This window comes from Lycorma delicatula, chromosome 2 (assembly GCF_047948215.1).
Source record: "Lycorma delicatula isolate Av1 chromosome 2, ASM4794821v1, whole genome shotgun sequence".
NCBI classification, from domain to species: domain Eukaryota; kingdom Metazoa; phylum Arthropoda; class Insecta; order Hemiptera; family Fulgoridae; genus Lycorma; species Lycorma delicatula.
In genome coordinates this window covers 120,558,359-120,580,543 of record NC_134456.1, presented here as the reverse complement: position 1 = coordinate 120,580,543, position 22,185 = coordinate 120,558,359, and the positions used below count along the sequence as shown (strand labels likewise).

The window sequence follows — 22,185 nt, the reverse complement described above, 5'->3', positions numbered from 1 at the left end:
ATGAAATTTCTTTACGTTTTGAGGTATGAGGAGTACGAAAATAATATTCACTTAAATCTGGGTTTCCTTATATATACATATACGTAAATACACTATATACAGAGTGTACCCCCCGCGAGTATATTCTGTATATTTAGAGTGAGTATATTCAGTGTAAAGTATACTTCACACTCGATATATAAAGAGTGTGAAATCATCCTGGGACTTTCATAACCTACCCTACTCGTAAAAATAATGGAAAAAGTATATATAAACATGTCTTAAAATGCTTCGTTTGCGAGTTACCGTTAGTGAAAGATTTCGCTCGGATTTCAGCTACTCTAAAACTAAATTTTTCACATCAACAAAAATAATTTGGTTTTTTATTACATTAATTACTTCTCTGACAAAATGTAGAAATAGACTGTTTCTAAATAAAATTTGAAGTTTTCTAGGTTTTCTTTATTTTATAACTTATCTTACATCATTTCGCTTAGAATTAAATTCTGTAAAAGTTTGTTTTAAAGTTTTATCTGGGTTTATTACCGTTTGACAAAGTCAAAGATAAAAAAAAAAAACAAGGTTTTTTACCCTAATTTATTTGTTTTCACCCCAGACTTCTCAAAAATCATTGCAGATACGGTTCTGGGAACTATTTTATTCGTTTTTTCAGTTAAAGGCCATAATAAGTCACTAATTCTGTCCCTTAACAACGGCCTAAAAATTTCAGTCAACCTCATTTCACCCGGGTAGCTGAAATCCGATTTAAATCTTTCATTAGCCGTAAATCGCAAACGAAGCATTTTAGAACATATGTTTATGAACTTTATCTAATATTTTCACGAGTATAAATATGTTATGAATGTCCCAGGAGAACTTCGTGTTATACCCTGATATATATATATAGGCCTATATATAAAATTTTGTGGCTTGAAAATCTCCAAAACTACATCAATTTCATTGAAATTTAGATAAGCTGTAATATCTGAAGCTGTGCGTGTGAAAATTAGGTGAAAATTGGTCGAATAGTTCTTTAGTTACGCTTAATTTAAAGTCTAAGAGAATTTTAAGTTTTGCTGACTGTGTAGTGATGTATTTTTTTATATTCGTTTATGGAGTGTGTCACAACGATGGTGAGCGAGTTGAAACTTGACGTTTGTGTGTAAGGTCTAGTGGTTAATCGAACGTATATGTATTCTAAAAATCGTTTCTGACTGCGAAATAGTGAGGGCGTTAGAAACGAAAAGACGGTCTACTTGGGCAGAACTGCTCAAGAGTTTTTTCATTCTTAATCTAAAATCATGGCTAAAAATGTTTATTTTATAGTGTTTGTAGTACTTATTTGTAATTAATATGTTTATTATTTTTTGTCCTGCTTTTTTTTTTAAGTTTTATTTATTTACTTTCTACATTTATTAAATCATTTTTCTCTAGTATCTATTGATAATGACAAACGAAATGTGGTAGTGTTTAGGTTATAAGTAAGAGGTTTTAAGTAAGAGACTTTTGGGTTTTTTTGAGCGTAATTTTGTTATCCAATTAAATAAACTGTAATGAGTAATTTAATAAATATGAGATCACAAATCTGTAGTACAATATCAAGCATTAACAATTACAAATTAAAGATAGCTCAATATGTTTAATTCATTAATTTTACATCACAATTTCGGTGAGATTTTTTCTAAAGTACTGAAAATAAACAAAACCGTATGAATAAAATTTAGAAGAACGGTAGACATTTCTAATATTTTACTAGTAAACAACTACAGATTCTATTCTTTACATATTCTTTGCCATAAGTTTTTAGATATATGGAAAGAAGATTAATGTTGCAATTCAAGCAAAGTGTTAAGTTTTCACAAAACTGAGACTTACAAACAGCAAACCGTGAAAAACAAAATGATTTATATGATAACCTATCACTTTTTATGTACTAAAGAACCATAAAAATTCAGATAGGGTGTATTTACAATTTAAAATGTTACGTAGTTTCAAAAATATTTTTTTTAGAAGTTATGAAATGTTTTTCACTAATAATCGTAAACAAAATATTTTGTGTATTGATCAAATACAAAAGTTTTAAAGCGATGACTTAATATGAATCACTATGAACAAAATACTATCGATGAAATGAAGTAAAATAATTTTAGGTAGCAAAAAACTTATAAATCAAGCAAAAAAAAAAAAAAAAAAACTTTTAATGAACTAATAATTATCGTTCTATATTTAAAAACTTCTCTTCCTCAAAATCGTTATGATATTAAATTTGGTACAAAAATATATTTCTTATGACTTAAAAAGAATTGCAATATTCAAAATTGAATATGGTGAGAAAAGTTTTCTTCTAAATAATGTAGCTGCATACTCAGTCCTACACTTGTACTTAGGAATTTGATTAAATAGCAGAAGCACAAACATTACTTTTTTATAAAGTTTACTAGTAATATCCTCTCAAATTTTTACGCCGAATTTCTCAAAAAAGCTTGGGAAAGTCTGATAAATTTTAATGTATTTATTTTTATAAATACAGTAAAGTTTTGAGAATATTGTAAAAACAATAGTTTCTCAAAAACACATTTAAAAAATTTATATTAATCAAAAATCATGATGTAAATGACAACATCTGAAAATTGTTAAATATTAAACTCACTTTCAAAATGAGTAATACTTCATAGAACGTTTTGGTGTATAATTAACCACACCTTCTTCAGTGGAGTACCTAATCATATTTACAACCATCCTAAAAAGGTTAGATAACCCCTTAGATATGTAATCGATTAATATTTATATTGTGTTTGTTCGTTTTTTATTCTAATTTTAGTTAAATTTTGTGTTACAGTTTTCATATTGTTCAGATGTTTGATTTATTTGAAATTTGTAAAACTCACATGTTTTAGCCAATCTTTATATGTCTTGTTTCTATGAGATGATTTCCAAAACTTGATTCTTCCTATGGCTGTTATGGTGAATGGTGTTTGTTTGTTTTTAAACTACAATCATCGTCTCGTCAATGTATTTTCATCGTTATTACGTGGTTATCTGCCCCGAGACAGATTTCTATGGTGCTCTTGACTATATCCGACTTTATTCTCCTCTACTTCCAGTATAACCTTTAAAATCATCTAATTCCTACTTTCCGTCTATGAATTAACTCTGATTACACTGAAGAACAAAATCAAAGTTTTTTTTTTTTGACAAAAGGAAGAAAACATGTGATCCTAATAGAACTCTTCACGCTAAATTAAAATATGTAAGCATATATCTTTACCACTTGCCGTTTTTTTCCTGATACGTAGAAAAATCTTTAAAAAAATTTAATAATTTGCATACCTGCACGAAACTGTTTAACTTACCTAAAATGTGGCAATTGTTTTTCTTGTTGTGTTTGATAACTGGAACATTTCATTTTACCGACTAACAAGAATTTGCCAGCTGTTTTCAATGACTGAGATTTGTTGAAGCAAGCGTTCTCCATGCCCGTCACTGACGGTACTGGTATTTTCCGGAAAGAGAAATTCAAATGTAAATCCAAGAATGAAATATTTAGGAACATATTATAACTCTTATGTTAGTTCGACTTCTTTCTTTTCTGTTTAGCCTCCGGAACCACCGTAAGGTATTACTTCAGAGGAGAATGAGGATGAATATAAATGAATTGTAGGCTTGTACAGTCTCAGGTTGACCATTCCTGAGATGTGTGGTTAATTGAAACCCAACCACCAAAGACCACCGGTATCCACGATCTACTATTTAAATCCTAATAAAAGTAACTGCTTTTTGAACCTTAGAACTCTCGACTTCGAAATCAGCTGATTTGCGATGACGAATTCAACACTAGAACAAACCGGTGGGTCATGACTGCAATAATTCAACTACAATGTCATAATAATTGAGCTACTTATGAGAAGATTCCAGTCTTTCAGCTAAGATCCTAAAAGCTTTACTTTTTTCTTCGACAACCTCAAATTCCAAAGAAGGTCTTTTAATTCGCCTTGAGGTATCAGATGTGATTTGCGGGAAAAGGAGTCTGCTTCAGAAGTAGGATCATCTTGCTCCTCATGTTGAACTTCATTGGCTACCTCATATTCCGATTCATCTTTTAAATTTACATGTGTTGGAGGATGCGGTAGAGATAATTCCTTACCACGAGTCACTAGCCTTATTATACCAGACAATAAACTTGGATACTGCACTGTTGTTTGAATTTACAATTTATTCCTATTTTTCTTTGTAATAAATAAATAAATAACAGTCCGTCAAATAGTTTTCTGATTCACTCCACATCATCAATATAGCAAAACTCATGAGCCGATTACCCCTTAGTAACCCAGTTTGTCAGACGGTTTCACACAGGTTGAACAGCATATGTGATGGGTCCAGTTCTTATCTACATACTCAACTTTCCAGCCAAAATATAGTTCATAACACCTTTTTCTATAAGTCGTCGATGTTTTTAAACGTTGAAACCCCACAAACGTAACATAAATTATTCGGATCATTTACGCACTTCCATGGCAAATTTATTCACTAACACCACATACTTGATACATTAACTAAATCACATAACAGAATAAAACCATAGATCATACAAAGCGAACGTTTAAACAATACTGGTGTATTACGGTTGAGTGCTGTCATGTCAGAACTTACAGTAAATGAATCGCATACACAGATATGTTATGTTTGTTCTCCTCACACTCTTATAATAATTATTTAAAATATTTTTCATGTACATAAGCTATCCTAAAAAATATGTAGAACTCCACAAAAGCAATACTTTTTAAAAGTTATCACACAAAATTTGATGTAAAAATTCTGATTTTATTTTTTAATTCAGCATAAAATGTTACATTAGGAACACAATAAAATTTACATGGGCCAGAAACTGTGTTCATTAGTGTTATCTAAATAAACTCTAAATGGTTTTTAAAATCTAGTCTATAAAATAACTCCTATTGTTTATAAACTAATTTTTTATTTCCTTCGCAGCATCTGCTGATTCTTCTAGCACTATTTTAATCAACCTTCTCTTCTTATGATATGACCTAGCCTGTTGGGCTTTTCTATTTAGAATTTTTCTGATTAAGCTTCTCATTCAGTCGCCTAATTACTTTTTAATTTTCTCTCTGCCTTTATATTTAATCTCTTCCAATCTTGCTTACACCAACATCTCAATAGCCAGCATTCCGTTCTCTTTTTACTTAATATCCCTGTTCCTCATCCATATAGATGTGACCTCCAAACACAACATTTAATGCATTTGTGAGTCATGCGTAAATGGTTATCCAATATGTTCTTACATTTATTACATAGCACGTTATGTAACGTAACGTAATTCTTACATTTCATTACGTAACAACGGTTTCTTTCCATTAAATGTTTCCTTAATCACTGTTATTCCTAACTTTATTTCGTTTGGATAATTTTGTAATCTTCTATTATTATGTTATCTAAGAATCTGTTCTACTTTATTTGTTCAGTAATGTTATTTTTATGTAAAGATTTATAAGCATTTGTCATCGATATTTTTACCTTCCTAAAACAAACTTTCATACCGTCTTGTAATTTTGTAATCATCTTTGAGATTTTTTGTGATTCATCACATAAAAGCTTTCAAAAAACCTTTCCTAATCTTTTTAAGGCGGGTGCCAATAATAACTGGTTACTCCATTGTAAGTGGTATTTTTAATAAATCCAAAAGCTCATATAAAAGAAAATTTCCTGAATTTTGAAAGCGAGTCTTTCAGTATATTACAATTCATAAAAATTATTTCCTCAATTACATTTAATAATTTCTATTTCTATTTTCAATTTTAAACTTACAAATTCTTTAAAAATTTTAAACAATTTTCTCTTGAGTGTACTTAGGAGGTTACATATTTTTTGTAAATATTTTAGAAAACTGACAATATTAATTAATATTTAAGCAAATAATATTTGGGCATAATCAATATTAAACGTATTAATAGAACAGTTAATTAATTAATTAACTGAATGTCATCAATGAAATAACCACTGGAAATGCCCATCAGGGTTACGTGCGGTTGAGGTAATGTTGCGATCATACTATATTCCTCATAAACCTGAATATTTTTAGTCTTATAATATCTTTTGTTTTTTTTAGGTTTAATTAATTGTTTTTTTTAAATAATTGCCATGTATTATATTTTTATTTTTGCTATTTCCGCATATGTTTTACACTTGGTGTGAGTATTAATTATATCATAGCATTTTTATGACATTTAAGACGGATGTAACCGGAAAAACGTAAGATATACTTATTGTTTTTTTTTTTAAATTATAGTTATTAGTATATTATATTGTATTACATTTATCATAGTAGGAGCCCTAATTTCTTGAGAAAAATATATGCTTTTCTAAATGTTTTATTCCAACTTATGTTGATGTGGAATATCAGTATCAGGTTCCTTTATGCCGGATTATACATATTTTTGATCATTCTTTATTTTAGCTATACACTTCTTTATTTTACTTCCTAAATCAGGCTTGTTCTTCTAAAACTATTGTTTTTAGAAGGGACTGGCTGATCATTTTTTAATGAAAAAAAATTACGGTTTTGGGTTTTTCTTATATATTCTAGATTAATAAAATACTTTTATAAATTTATAATATTCTACTTCATTATTTATAAACGTTTTTTAATAATTTAATATTCAAGTAATTTTATGATTTTTATTCAATATTTTATTATGTTTTATCTAGGTTCAATGCGTAGAATGAAAACACCAAGTCTTTTGATTTATTAAATTTTTATTTTGTTTTTTTTTTTTACTGATGAACTAATTTAAACGTTCATCATTAGAAAGTTAGGGCCGCTACTAAAACTAATCTATAATAAAACAAAAAAACCATTAAGTATCTCTTACGCTTTACCGGTTACATCCATCTTAAATGCCCTAAAAAATGCTATGACATAATTAATACTCACCAAGTATAAAGCATATGCGAAAATAGCGAAAAAATAAGAATATAATACATCGAAATTACTTTAATAAAAACAATCAGTAAAACCTTAAAAAAAAAACAAAAGAAATTATAAAAATTTGTTATGATGAAATGTGTGAATACACTTAAAATAATGAAAATAAATAATTTAGTACCACAAAAAAAAGCGAGCCTACGGCTCGCCGCGATAATGTTACGTGGTTTATGTTTCATTAGAGAATATTTTGTTAAATTTTTTTGCCATCCGTAACTAAAAAACGTTCATGAATTTAGCATAATAACAACAACAAAAGAAAACGTTTACAATGAAAAGCTTCAAAATCCTGAAAATCTTTAGCCGTTTCTTGAGTTGTAATTTTTTATCACAGCTCTAATCTCATGTTTTCCTTTTTTCAAAACAAAATATAAAATCAGATAAATCTTTCGTATAAAGAAGTATAAACCGTTCAAACTAATGAATAGTTTGTTTGCTGCGCGAAGCCACCCAGCGCACCACGTAGTCCGTTCTGCGCCAGTAGCAGCTAAAATAAAAATATGTGCACATACATCAAACAAACAAATAAACCCACGCACCAAAGAATTTTATAAGAATTGTATCTTTTTTCATCATCCTTTGAATAAAAATCATATTTTAAATACAGAATAAAATAAATTAGTTATTATCAATACATGTAGAAAATAAAAATTATGGAAAAGTAGGTGAATTATAAAAATAGTTCATGGGATAAATTAATTGTGAGTAATAGTTTTGGTAACTATGTAAAAGACAATAATGATCTATAACTCAAAAACGATATTTTTAATAATCATTTAAAAAATAATAATATTGGGAACAATCCAAGAACAGATTATGCTGTTTACTAATAAACTGAATTTTTTAAAGTGGTTTTAAAATTTATAATTTCAGGGTATAATATTTGTATAAAAGGCAATAACAGCTCACAATTTAAAGTATAAATTATGTACTACCATTTGAAGTAACCTACTGCCGATTACAAAAATTAAACAATAATTACCAAATATTAAACATTTGAAAGACCATTAAAGAAAATTTGTGAAGGTTTATGTAGATACTGATAATGATAAAGTAACATGGTTAAATAAAACTAAGAATAGCAGAACGATAACTTTTCTCAACCTCTGCAGGAACACAAGTCACAAGTACATCGTTAGAATAGAAATAATTTGATTTACTGTAATACTGGTATGAATATTTAATATATGCAAAACGTTAAAACAGTTGTTTACATTCGAATGTAGTACAATGATTAAAGGAAGTATATGTCTAAAAAATAAATAAATAAAGAAACCGAAAAAATAACAAAGGGTTGTTACTTATTTATATAATTATATTGTACGAATGTAATGAATGTATACCACGTTGTATATTATTATCATAAATATTTATAATCCTAAATAGTTTATTTATTTAATTTAAGATCAACTCTCACATCAACCGATAAGTTCCTTTGTAGCTTTTCATTTCGATTAAGGTTAATTATTTCTGATTCTGTACCACATTAATTGAATTCCGAAAACCAAATTATATCGGTAACATGAGAATTCAAATCTAGTGCAAAAGTAATTTAAACTCCTAGTTGTAAACAGATCAACACTTCAAAAGAGAATTATATCCATTCGTTTACTTAAACAACGGATCTTGGTCAAAATTTGGTACTCTGCGCTATTTAAAAGTTATTTGACGAACGGTTAATACAGAAATAAAAAACGTTAAGCTATTCAATTTGCAACATATCTTAAAAAATTCAAGATTTTTGTTAATATAGATCTCGAATCTTATACTTACCCGTAATTTCGTATTTAATAGTATAAAACCTTCTGTGATATATTTGAACGTATACGTATACTTTTTATTGTCTCAGAGGTACAATAATTTTAATAAAAAAAGGGATTTATTTAAACATTATTTATATTTATTTTTTTATGCTATATATGATAGAAAGAATTTATATATTTGTACAATGAAATGTTTAATTTTTTTTTAAACGTTCAACAACAAACAGGTGTTTTTAATGTTTTTAAAAGTATTAAACAACAGTTTTTAAAGCAAACTCCATCAGTTTTTAAAATAAGTTTAAAAAGTTACAAAAAAAAGAAGAAAAACATGAAAAAATATATTAATATAATCTGTTCATCTTGTTAGATAATATTTTTATATTTTATCATAATATTTTTTTAAGTATGAATTAAAATATTGGTATTATATATTCTGCTAATTGTACTCGTGTATTAGTGTAATAATTTTCCACACTGTCTGAATGTTTTTTAAAAGAAGCCTTTTTAATAAAAAATAAGTAAAAAATTTATTTTGCGTTTACAATGAAAAAAATTAGAATAAAAGAAAATTTATTTAATTTTGAGAAAGATAAAATAGTGGAAAGTAAATAAGAAGAAAACTGTCACGATTTAAAGTGCGACAACCTATGACTGTATACTAAAGGGATTGTTTCGCTTGTACAGCTTTTGATTCTTAAAGTGATGATATCTCTGCTCCTTTTTTGCAGTACATATTTTATTGATACTGAAAATAATTATTTTCCTACGACGGACAAATCAACTAGGAAAGTAAGGAAGCGTGAATTGGCTTCCATTTCTTACTTCACCGAGCCAAACACGATATTGCATATTGCATGGTATGAAAAGCACAACGAAATCGCGGTGATGTTTCATCTTACAAGTGAAAAGTTTACTCTTTTATCACAAATACAACTTGCACAATATTACATTTAGAGAAAGTAACTCTGATTAATTCTTCCACGATATCAGCTGTTTTATTTACTTCACGTAAGAAAAAACCCATTCCCTTTCTGTTACAGAACAACACAATATACACATAGCCTTATCAATATTTTTCCACAAAAGTATTTATATATTACATCAGATTAAATTTGAGAAGTATTTTTATATATTAATATAATCCACATAACGGATCTTTTACGAACGTAAGCAGTGTATTTGTCATTAACAAAAATATCTTTACCAATTTAAAAAAATGAATTATCGATCTTTTTATCTAATCTTGAAAAGGCAATTTGTACTGAAAACGAAAAAATTGGTAAATGCAGATAACACTTTATTCTAGAGAAATGATTAACGAAAACTCATCGAATAGGAAACATGGTATATATACACACCGCAAGGTTCAAGAAATCAAGATATTTAGAAGGTGTATGACAGTTTTCATTTGAATACTTATTAAAAAACCTATTCGCCTTAAATCTGTTCGCTGTAACCAAAAAATAATATTAAGTTGACGTCATCGTCTTTTCAATTCGTTCGCGCTACAATACTCTGATTTCACCCTCTCTTAATAATTTCATATTGTTGTTTGATGTGGTATACTTAAAAACTAGTTGACATTCATGTAAACCCTTACGTCATCAACAATGTATGAAATTCCACAATCTGATTTTATGCCTTTTTGTTGACAATAAATATTTATTTTCATATTATTATTCGTTTACAAAAGGTTAATATTTATTTATAAATTACATAAGAGGTTTGACATTATTTAACTTGATCCGATTAAACAAACTAAGAATTAGATTTTATATAGGTTAAAATTTAATGTTTTTCTTCAAAAGAAAAATGATTGCCTTGTTTTTATTTCGTCTGAGAAATTATTTTATTGAAAAAAATCATGTTAATCATGTCTTAATAGTCGCATTTACAAAACCATTATTATAATCTAGACCAAGTATGTTTTATATGATACTGAGGAATATATTCAATCCATACATTTTTTATTAATTTTTTAACTGATATCCAAATTCCCTTATTGTAATCTATAAATATAAATCTACGTTTCATTAAAATAAAATACTTTTTTTTTCTTTACGGATTAAAAAATACTTTAATGGGTTAGAAGAAATTTTAATTTGTTAAGTTAAAAGTATTTTGAACGATAGTAAATTAAATTACCGTATACAACTAATGAACTGGAAAAGGTTAATATAATAATTATAATTATGGGTCATTGACTACCATTATTTTTTATGTAATATAGATAGAATCGATTTGTTTTGGACAGCTAGTAATAAAGATACTTCTTCTTCTAGAAGCAGTCTTTTTTCTTCATTTTTTTTTTTTTTGTTTTATTTTAACTGAAGGAATTTGTTTGAACTTCCAATTAACTTACAACTCTTCTTATTCTTATATTTTGTTTCAGTTTTTCTTTCATAAAAAATTCCTCGGCTTCTAACAGGTAAGAACAATATTATTATACAGTTTTATATTCACATTTAAAACTACTCTGAACAATGCAATGGGACAAGTGAGGTAGGTATAAAATAAGCCGTATTCTCAAAAGTAAAAAAGATCGAAATTAATTTTTTTTTCTTAAGAATTAACAGCCCATTTCTTTAAATTCTGTGATGGATTTATAGCAATAACTAATGTTATATCATTAATACCTATTCATAAGTGATTTATGTAACATTTTTATCTATTTACTTTATCTGTGCTTGTAGGTATGTCAATGTAAAACACTGCGTATTAAAAAATGAATATAGTTAATACTTGTAAATATATTGAACTTATTTGACGACTGAGTTTTGCATACGACTGATTGCTACGGTTCAGAAACCTACCTTGCAGACAGCTTTTAAATTTGCAAGCTATTTTTTCTTATAATATATATATTCTTAACGTATATTAATTTAATTGAAATGTGTGATTTTTGACGCGATTGGATTTCTAACTGCGCAGCTGTGGTAATCGTAATCAACATCATTGAACATAACTTTCCTGAAGCCCTTAACTGATAAATTATGATTCATTTTTGTGAGACGGATTCACTGTAATATCCTTTCTTGTTGAATTCATAGTTAATTTGTTATTATTTCCATTTACCATACGGCCGGGTGAATAGCAAATAAGTTAGCGTATATACATGATAGATATCCATTGATTTTCTCTTAAATACTTTTTTCCGGGTATCGATTAATCATTTCTTAGTTTTAGTGTCCTTCTAAGAGTGAAAGGAAACACCACCCAAACTTAGAATTGTCTAATCTTTTTGTCTTCTTTATGTAACAAATTTAAAAAACTATTAAAGGTTTTATATTTTTCCTATTCTTCTCTAGCATCTTTAGAAATATTAGTGATAATAGAAATATACAGTAATTCGTAAATATCATTGAGCACGTTAACTAAAATTCATTATTATTTTTTCACTTAATTAATTGATTATCTTTTTAATTAATTTTTTACGTATTATACCTTAATTTCCACGGATGATGATTAGGTAACAATTGAAACGCCACCTAGTATTAAATTTTAAGAAAGTTTTTAACTTTAAGTTTTGAATGTGTCCTTTTTATTCCCTTCTATAATCTTTCCAGCTAGCTGGAAAACGGCAAAGGTCGAATGCATACCGAAACCACACAAAAGTTTACTTTTTCTCGGAACTACAGACTGAGATCGCTGCTTCCGTTGCTGTCAAAGTTGTTTTGGGTTTTTTCGAAAAACTTCGACGGTGCCAGGGACCAGTGAGTGATCCAGCCTGAAAAATTCGGATTTCGAGAGGGCCTCCCGACAACTCTCCAGTTGGTGAGGCTGGGAGACAGAATTGTTAACGGTCTAAACAGGAAGGCGGTAACGCGGCCGTTTTTCTGATGCAGCCAAGGCCTTCGACAAAGTATGGCATGACGGCCATGCAACTTAAACTAGGCCAGTCGATAGTTACAGGTTCATGACAGATTGCTGAAATCGTACCTACTCGGAAGATAATTCATTGTGAGAGATAGGTAATCTCCTCCCAAGCGATAAACGCCAAAGTTTCCCTCTGGGGGCCGTGCTTTCGCCACTCCTGTAAACGACGTATACAAAAGATATGCTACTTTCGTCAACGAGGCTCTGACGATGATACGGCATTTTATTACCAGCCCCAAACGTGGAATATGTGGTGGCGAGATTCCAATGGCTGCCATATATAGTGGAGCCGTAGGTGAGAACTAGGGTCAACGGAGAGAAATCTTTGGCCGTCATGTTCAGATACAACCGACGCGCTCCGGCCAGGCTACTGGAAATATCAGGGGAAAATTTTCCTTTGCGACGAAAGTAAAATATCTGAGAATATTCCTGGATAAACGGTTTACCTTAGGCGAGTAAATAAATTATGTGGTCCAGAGGGCCAGAACCTCCGTATACCCATTGCTTAACCGCCCTTACCATTAGTGACGAAAATACTTATCTACCGATTATACATGCTGCCAATGCTAACCCAAGCCTACCCGGCATTGGAAGCGTTCTTGTGGTCCATACTCTAGAAAAATATGGAAGTCGTCAAAACGTCGCGTTAGAGGTTGATATTTGGAGCGCAATGGTTCATCAGGAATGACTCATCACGCTACGATGCTGGAATAAAGATCATATTTAAAGTGAGTGTGGCGTAACCGCGGGGAATTTTGGGTGGGTTGCCATGTCCAAATACCAGGAACTCGCAGACATCTGCCGAGAGGATCCTATCCAACAGGGATTAAGAAACAGGTCTCAAGCTGTCCTTGATAAACCACCATAATTGGCAGGGCCTCGAGAAGTCGGATAACCCAAACCAGGCCGGGAGTCTAGTTTTGCTGTCGGGATTTTTTCCCCCTATTTTTTTTTTTGTAGTTGATGCACAGGCATATCACCAGCTAAAATCAGCGGAAGTCTCCAAATCAGATGGCAAGATTAGAAAACAGGATTACGCACCTCCAAATACCAGGGTGCCATCAGGCTCATTCCTGCTAGGCTGAAAGCCATTAGCACTGAAAAGCCTTCAGTGGACGGACTGAAGGGGAATCGCGCCGCATTGAAAGATGCACATATCTTGGCTAATATCCCAAGCAATAACTAACTTATTTAACTAAAACTAATATTCAAAACCCGATCGTAGATCGGGAAGAACTGAATCACAGCCCCCAACTTCGTCCATCTTAAAAATAAAAATAAAAATATAACCGTTATTAAATAATTAAATACCCGTCCGATAATTAGAAATACCCAACAGCAAGGTACCGATGTCCAGGCGCTGCAATTAATAGGAGGAAAGTATCCTCCGATACTCTTGCGATCCTATCCGATCTCTTCTATATTTATAGAAGAGATGCGATGTACTTATTTAAGCACATGAACCGTAATTACTTAACTCGCTTTATCTATTCTGTTACGTTACATATATTTTCATAATTTTATAATAATCTCTACAAATGAAAATTTATTTCAGAAAAGCTCATGCAGTTATATGTCAAGTTATTAAACTTAATCATTGAAATCAATGTTACATGAAGCCCAACATACATTCTCTAAATTTTAGTTTATTAAAATAAATGTTACATTTCTATACGCATTCAAAATGATTAACCTGTTTAAATGAGGAATTTATGATAGACATAAGCCCTCTATTGTAAAATTTTATCCTTTTATAATTAAACATTTTGATTTTGTGGTAATGATATTAGTTAAATGAATTAGAATAAATAACCTTTTAAGCAGTCAATCATGAGTGTAAAGACTGTATAAAAATAATTTAATATTAATCGTTTTAAAATAACAAAATATTTGAAGTTCATTTTTAATGAAACAAATCCATAATGTTAACAATCCAATCCTCTTTTCACAATTATTTAACGTAAATATATCAAACAATCTAAAAAGCTTAATATTTTATTATGTATTAAATTTTAGGAAATTTAAATATACATAATATGAATAAAAACCGTAATTCAACATTTAATATTTTCTCGAAGCATATTCGTTTTTGTGTTTTATAAACCAAATTAAATCGTGTTTAATTATTAAACACGCTATAAATTAAATTATCATCATACCAAATACCATTTATTAAAAAAAGTATTCGGTAATTTTTTTTTATTTTAATTCTTTTTAAATTGCAGTTTTTTTTCTTTATTATACACATTAATCTATTAAATTTGTAAATGTAATCATGAATAGGAATATTTTTCCAATTTTTTTTTTACATTCTCTTATTACAGTCGCTTCAACAATTAATTAGCGAAATAGAGTAACAAAAAATATTTACAGGTAATTAGTATTTAAGACTTACAATTAAAAGTAAGTTGAACATTAAACATTAACTAACAATTAAACATTAGAACAATATCTAATTTTAAGGAATATTTCATATTAACCGTTAATTATGTTAAGGTTTGTAAAATTAAGTTCACTATCCTATTATCATATAAAAATGTAAATCGTCTTGATTTAGCCCTCTCGATTAAGCACCCTCTTCGTATTTTGACTTAAATTCAATTGCGACTAGCTTCGGATTTTGGGAAATCTAGGAGAAGATGGTTTATAGCCCACTGTACATTACACATCTGATAGTAAAATCGGGGAGAGCCAAGAAGATCGAGCTGGTGAATTTATGTCCAATCCTCAGTTGTTTCAAGGTGACTTAGTTTCATCTGTTACGGTGGACGAACGGTCCTTCAAAGACATTTTCTCTAATTCCATGTAGGCCCGTAGGTGAACTTAACAACCAAAATTTGGTCCACTGGGTATTTAATTTATTGCGTCAACACATACAGCTAACTTAGAGATTTTTTTTAATGAATAGATAATCAGTAAAAAACAAATAAAGTGAAAATTAATTTTTACTCTTAGAAGTAAAAATTTGAAATATTAAAATTTATAAGATTTTTTACTTACTTATAATAATAAAGAAAAATAAATTTAAAAAAAAACATAATAATAAAATTCATGAATATTTTGAGTTCCGATTAAAAAAATCTATAAACAAACATCATTGCTTAAATTAAATTCAAGAAAAGACCAAATTAAGCATCTGGTGGAATAATGCTTAATTATCACCAAACCAATAAATATTACGTAACAAAAATGACTGAGTTAAGAATTAGTAGTTATTCATTAATTTTCTCATAAAATGTAATTTAGGAGACAATTTATTTAGAATAGACGACCAGTTCTAGTCAGACTCTTGAAGAATTTCGAAGTAACAAATAACAGAATTGGATCTGCTTTGGGTAAACTCTTGCATTAATTTTCACACTTTACCGTAATCCTTCTCTAAAAGTAATATTCAAATGAATTATTGTACTAAATTTTCACTACCCTACTTAAGTAATTGGAATCTTCAGAGTTACTTTATCCTAATATTATTATATGATTGATAAATATTTATACGATTAAGCAGAAGTACTTTCATTTATAGACATATATAAAGAATCTGCTTCCTACTCGATGACTGTAGAAGGAAGACCAGACTGTGGCTAAGATACTTACAAAGTTATGCAGGGCTTCCTATTCCTTCCATATACATCACAGTGTAAATACAACGAATAATACACCCTCTTACAAAAACTCCTTAGATACTCGTTTCAAATAATAAATAGTCTTAGTACGTAAAGAAAGTACTAAAAATTAGCAGTTTTGCCTAATTTTACTTTTTTGTCATTTAAAAGTTGGTGAAAGACAGGGTATAACTACAGAAAAGACTTTTGGATTCATTTATTAAAATTACTTATACATTATTCTGTTAGCCAATTATCTACAGTTTACAAATGCGAAGTTCAACATACTTCTTACTAACTTTGAAGTAAAACATGCTTTTGACTAACGCAAAAATATTCTGTTGCGAATGATCCTAATATATATGAAATTAACAACATGTTTGGCCAATCTTGGATATATAAATATCGGATACATATATATTATTAAATATATACAAATACATAAACTTCATCAATACAAATCACGATAATTATTAAATGTATATGTTTTAAATTTCATTTAAATCATATTTCAATAAAAATAAATCATTATCACATCTAAAAATATAAAAAAAATTATAAAATTAAACAGAATTATACATATTAAAACAAAATATTAAACTTTTTTTTCATAAAATTACACGTCATTTTTATATACCTTTGTATAAAAATTAATTTCTCATCTAAATATTAATTTTATTTGTTGAAATAATCACAAATAGTTTGTTATAAAATAGATTAATATGCCTTTATCCTTACACTAATTTACTGTATTTACTATAAATTCAAAATAAGAAATAAAAGTTTACTGACCACAGCACTGGAAAATTATTTCAACCGTATTAAATCCAATTTCACGTTCTTTGATGTCCTGAAATAAAAAAAAAGATGTAGACATAATAACTCATCTGAAAAATAAATAAAAATAAGCTTTAAGACTCTACTAGTACATTTTTTAATATTATTTTTATGTAGTTGATTAATTTGCTACATAAAATTTAAGCGCATGAAAAAATGGAATGGAAATGTTTTAGCGTATGAATAATGCAAAGCCTACTCGGATTCAAACCCATTTAATAAAAATATTTATTATTTAGTAACCGGTAAATCGACGATAAGAATGATTATTCATATGCGGATAATTCACTTTGCAAATTTTATATCAAAAATATATATTCACATAACTATAAACATAAAGTATTTTTTAAATTATTTTTTTATAATGAAGATAAAATAAATGAGTGTGTCTCTAATAATATTAAACAAGAATAAGGTTCTATTGTTAAAAGCTTAAGAGAAGGAAAAATCGTAGACTTTAATTGATGGATAGGGTCAAACCAGAAAATGTAATGATTTATTTGTATTTATTATCTAGGGATACCGATTATGCATCTAGATAAACCACGAAAGCAGAAGAATTGACGAAGTTGGCGTCTGTTTTTTCTACACCATTGAGTTCTTAGACATAAAACAGTTTGTGAACCATTTTAATTTAATTCATTAGATATGTAAAAACCTTTTCCTTATATTTAGTATCGATTTAAAAACTACATCTTTAATGTATTCTCCGTAATTTATATTACATGGCTACATGTTCATTGTTACCCGCAGTATAAGTAAGAACGAACGGATAAAATATGGCGGAATAGGAGAAACCACTCTTGTTTACGTATTATTAAATTGCAGAAATGTCCATATTATGTTACATTATAATTAGTTGTTCAAAAGACATTATTCTAGACTTTCATGTAATTATGTGCGTACTGTTGCAGGCCTGCAACACTCAGGAAAATTAAGATAGTACAGTGTGGAAGTATAACGCTTAATAATATCCTTAAGTGCTTAGAAGCACTCTATCTTTATTGCTAATTAAGGTTACTTTTACAGCGCACACAAACAGTAACACTTATCTAAGTTAAAAATAATTAATTACAAGTCTTATATAACAGGTATCATATTGAAAATAACTCAGGAAATTTATCTTATTTACAAAGTTACTAAAATTAGTTTTAAAAATATGGACTGTTACTTTTAATTAAATCATTATTATCTTTTACTGTTTAATATCCTACAAATGAGTTATCCAGTGATAATAATAGTAATTCTCAACGCAACTTACTTTAGTGTCTTAACTTATTTTTTCAAAAAAACTAATTTTTTCACTTAGTTATCAACTTTTGTGCAGAAATATAATGTTAGAACTTTGGTAACGTAAAAAATGCTAATTTTTTGTACATACTAATTTCAACACAAGCAACCTATCAATCTTTACGAAGAAATATATGAAAGTTTTTCGAATGTGAAAATATTGGCGTTCGTTTCATGTGTGTTATACATATACTTTTTACAGATTTAAAAAAAAATAGAATTGGTACTTAAATCTAATTTGTCCTATAGGTTTTAATTTTGATTTTATTGTCGTAACCAAAAGCACCTATTTTTATTATTCTGTTTACATTCTGTAAAGGAAAGTTCACTTGTCATCCTTGCAAGTTTACAGATAAGTCATCACTTTTTTTAATGTAAAATTATACAGTTGTCACCAACTTTAAAATATTTTTTTACCTGTCGTAATCATTATAATTTGGATTACAATGTTATTTATTATTTTCTGATATTTCGCAAGAAAATGAAAGAAATTAATTAGAAAAATATGATTAAGAAAATGAATGTATATATATATATATATATATGTGTGTGTGTATACAATTTGTAGAGATTTTTAGCTTATGCTTGGTAGAATTCTTTTTACGATGTTTTACTGCAATCCTTGGCAAGACGAACATTTTTAGCTTTTTTTTATTCGATTCGCAGAGAATTTTAATATGTTAACAATTTGGCCTCATATTTTAAATAAAACTTAAAAATATAAAAAAAAATTTGTTGTAAAAAAGTGAATCTGAATAAAAAAAAAATCTTTTCGGCACGCCAGAAGGCGGAGGTAGATTTCACCGGTACTAAGTAAGAAATATAACATATTCCACCTTAAAGTTAAGAAAAACTTCAAATTTACTTAATACGACAATGGTTGCATGTGAAAAAATGTTTCACATGTTTAGTATACGACAAGCCCCATCTTCTTACAATTCCAGCAATATTTTGGTCATCCCTAGCCTTACGGCAAGGGATGACCAATCCCTTGCCGTAGAATTTTTGATATGAACAACCCACAATTTTTGATATGAAAGTTAAACAGATTCGATACTGTGCCTATTAAGATGTTTTTTTTGTCTTCAAACTTTTAAAATTCTTCGAATTTTTTCCACCCCCTGGGCCAGTGGTTGGTGATATAAAAATTAACTTACACAGGTTTAGGCCCTTATCCAAAGAATAGTAGGAACTTTAAACGAATTCGATATTTTACTTAATAAGAAAGTTATAGCGATATTTGTTTTTTCGATAAAGCTCCCCCATCATCTACCCCTTTGGCCTTTAACAAACTCGACCGAGATTTTGGACAAGTTATCTTTAAGGAATAATTTGAAAGTGATTGGAGCAAAATTACAGTAGTTATCGAAAAAAGTGAAATATATATATATATATATATATATATATATATATATATAAATGTATTAATAAACGTTTAAGCTGACGGTGGTTTTGGGGTGTGGGGGATGTAAAACGCGAAGATATATCGAAATTTTCCGGAAGCTGAATCATGGTACCCATTATAATATAGTTAGTTTTCTTATGAAATCTACTTAAAAACTGTATTAAAAAATTAAAAAAACATGAAAAATGCACAAATGTTTTTTACATATTAATTTCAACACAAGCAACTATCAATCTTTGCGAAGAAACATGATAATGACAGTTTTTCGAAAATGAAGATATTAATTAATATTTCAATTAATTTCTTATTATTTCGAATTTTTTTTTAGTTTCCGCGAAATTAAGGTTTAGGTAGTTGATGGTTATATTTATTTGGAATCGATATATATAAAAGTTGAATTGTAAAATAATTTGAATGCATGTTATTCACATTGTACAACATAAGAAATACAATGAAAAATGTACTTAAAAAAAATTATCAAATACTTAATTAATCTGGCGCCAGAAAGTAAAACAAAAGCAAATATAAATTAATTTAAATAAAAAGAGATTACTTCATAAGATTAAATAAAATAGAGTTCCATTAAAAAAATAAAAATAAAATAAGTATAAATAAAGGTAATTTTTAATGCATGCCTGTATCTAAAAATTAGGTTGTTCTTTTATTATAATATACAAAATACAAAAAGAGAAAGAATCATAATCTATAGGTCATAAATTTTATAGGAAAAGGAAAGTAACGATTACAACATAAAAACTACAAGAAATTAATTTAAAAAAAATAATAGATTTTAGAAAATATTAAAAATAATTGTTTAATATAAGTTGTTTAGATAAATCATTTCTATTAAGTAACGTATCAGTAAAGTTTCATGGCAACCTGGCTTTAAACAAAAGTTACTAAAAATTACTGTTAAAAGCATCCGTCGCATTACACTGAAGTTAGCATACCAAATCTACGAAAATTCAACTGAATATATACCCACACAATATTGGTGAATGGTAGATGATTCTTGTATATCAGAAGCTTTATGTGAAACACAACCATAAAAAAAAAATTGGGAATGTAGGATAAAAATACAAAATAACGTACCCTTTTCTGTTGAAATAGCATTGTTTACGATGCTTTTATTCGGTGTTGAATACGAATATCGTTATAATACATTATACATCTTGAGTGTCCAACGCGTTTGAATAGCTCGCGTGACATAATAACTATCGTAACATAACTCTTTCTTTGTTTATTATTGATTTATTTAATAAAAAATTTCGTTTTATTTAACATTATTATATTTTAATGTATTTGTAAACTGTTTGTAGTTAAAGGATTTGCGGTTACTATAATTAAAAACAAGATATCTAATTTACGATATAAGATTAAAGAAATAAACATTCAGTTTCCCTTATACTAAATGAAACATTTAAAAATATCTTTGGAATCCCAACCGCTATAACCGGAGGCTTTTATACGGAGTATTGGAATGAAAGAAAACTCATTGAATTGAAGATAAGATGTTCTTTTTTTAATTTTAAATGATTGTGACAAAAAATGTTAACACTTAACTTACGCGGCATTTGTTAGATAAGTTTTACAGCCGTTGAATATCAAATATAAAAACAATAAAGACCATGTTTAGACGGCTATATTATATTTACACTGTAATAATCTTCATTAAAATAAAAAAGTAAAATTCTAATACTGTCATTTATAAATACATAATTAAATTTTACTTTTTCGGTTCACTCATATTTCTTCTGAATACGAGTAATAAGATACAAACATTATTATTACAGCGAATATGAATAACCTGCATGAGTTCTTCATGTGAAGAATTAAATTTGACGTTCGGAAAGGATGATCTAAACTCTTTTCGTGAATTTGTCTTACATCTTAATCAAATAAAACATGTAAAACGGCAAATTAAAGTTCAATAGGGCATATTTAATAAAGATATTCGGTACCCGAATATATAGATGTAAAATTAAACATGTAATTAATACATCTGTTTTTAATAATGAAGCAATTAATTTAATTGTTATATGATGTAAAAATTTCATCGTGCGTGGCTACCCTGGCTTCAAAAAAAGCGTTCTTAATTTATCAGAGAACAATAATCCAATCGCTATTTATTTTCAAAAAATACATTTTTATTTCATTGTTACTTACTTCCTCACATCTAAGTTTATCAGTATTATTATTAATGTATTTAAAAATGTATTTTTTTCGCACAAAGAACACAATAAATACATTTAGAACTGTATTAACCTAACAATATATTGGAATTCGATGACGGATGATCAAGGGAGGCCAGCTCCTGGGGGTGGGCAGCGGGGTCTCCTCGGAGTCGTCGCTCGTCGATCGCCCCCTGGGGACGCCTTCCGGTCACACGGATTCGGATAGTAGAGTGCCTGGGTGATCATGCAGGGGCTGTAC

At 28.5% G+C, this 22,185-nt stretch overlaps 1 protein-coding gene across 3 annotated transcripts in view; it reads right to left on the bottom strand.

Annotated features, from left to right (window-relative positions):
- The window catches only part of SPR (G protein-coupled sex peptide receptor), a 1,401,361-nt gene that overhangs the window by 982,383 nt on the left and 396,793 nt on the right, over positions 1-22,185 (bottom strand). For all 3 annotated transcript variants that reach the window (XM_075356175.1, XM_075356174.1, XM_075356177.1), the window contains exon 4: positions 17,013-17,070. The gene's annotated coding sequence lies outside the window, so the exon portion shown is untranslated. The remainder of the gene's footprint in view (positions 1-17,012; positions 17,071-22,185) is intronic.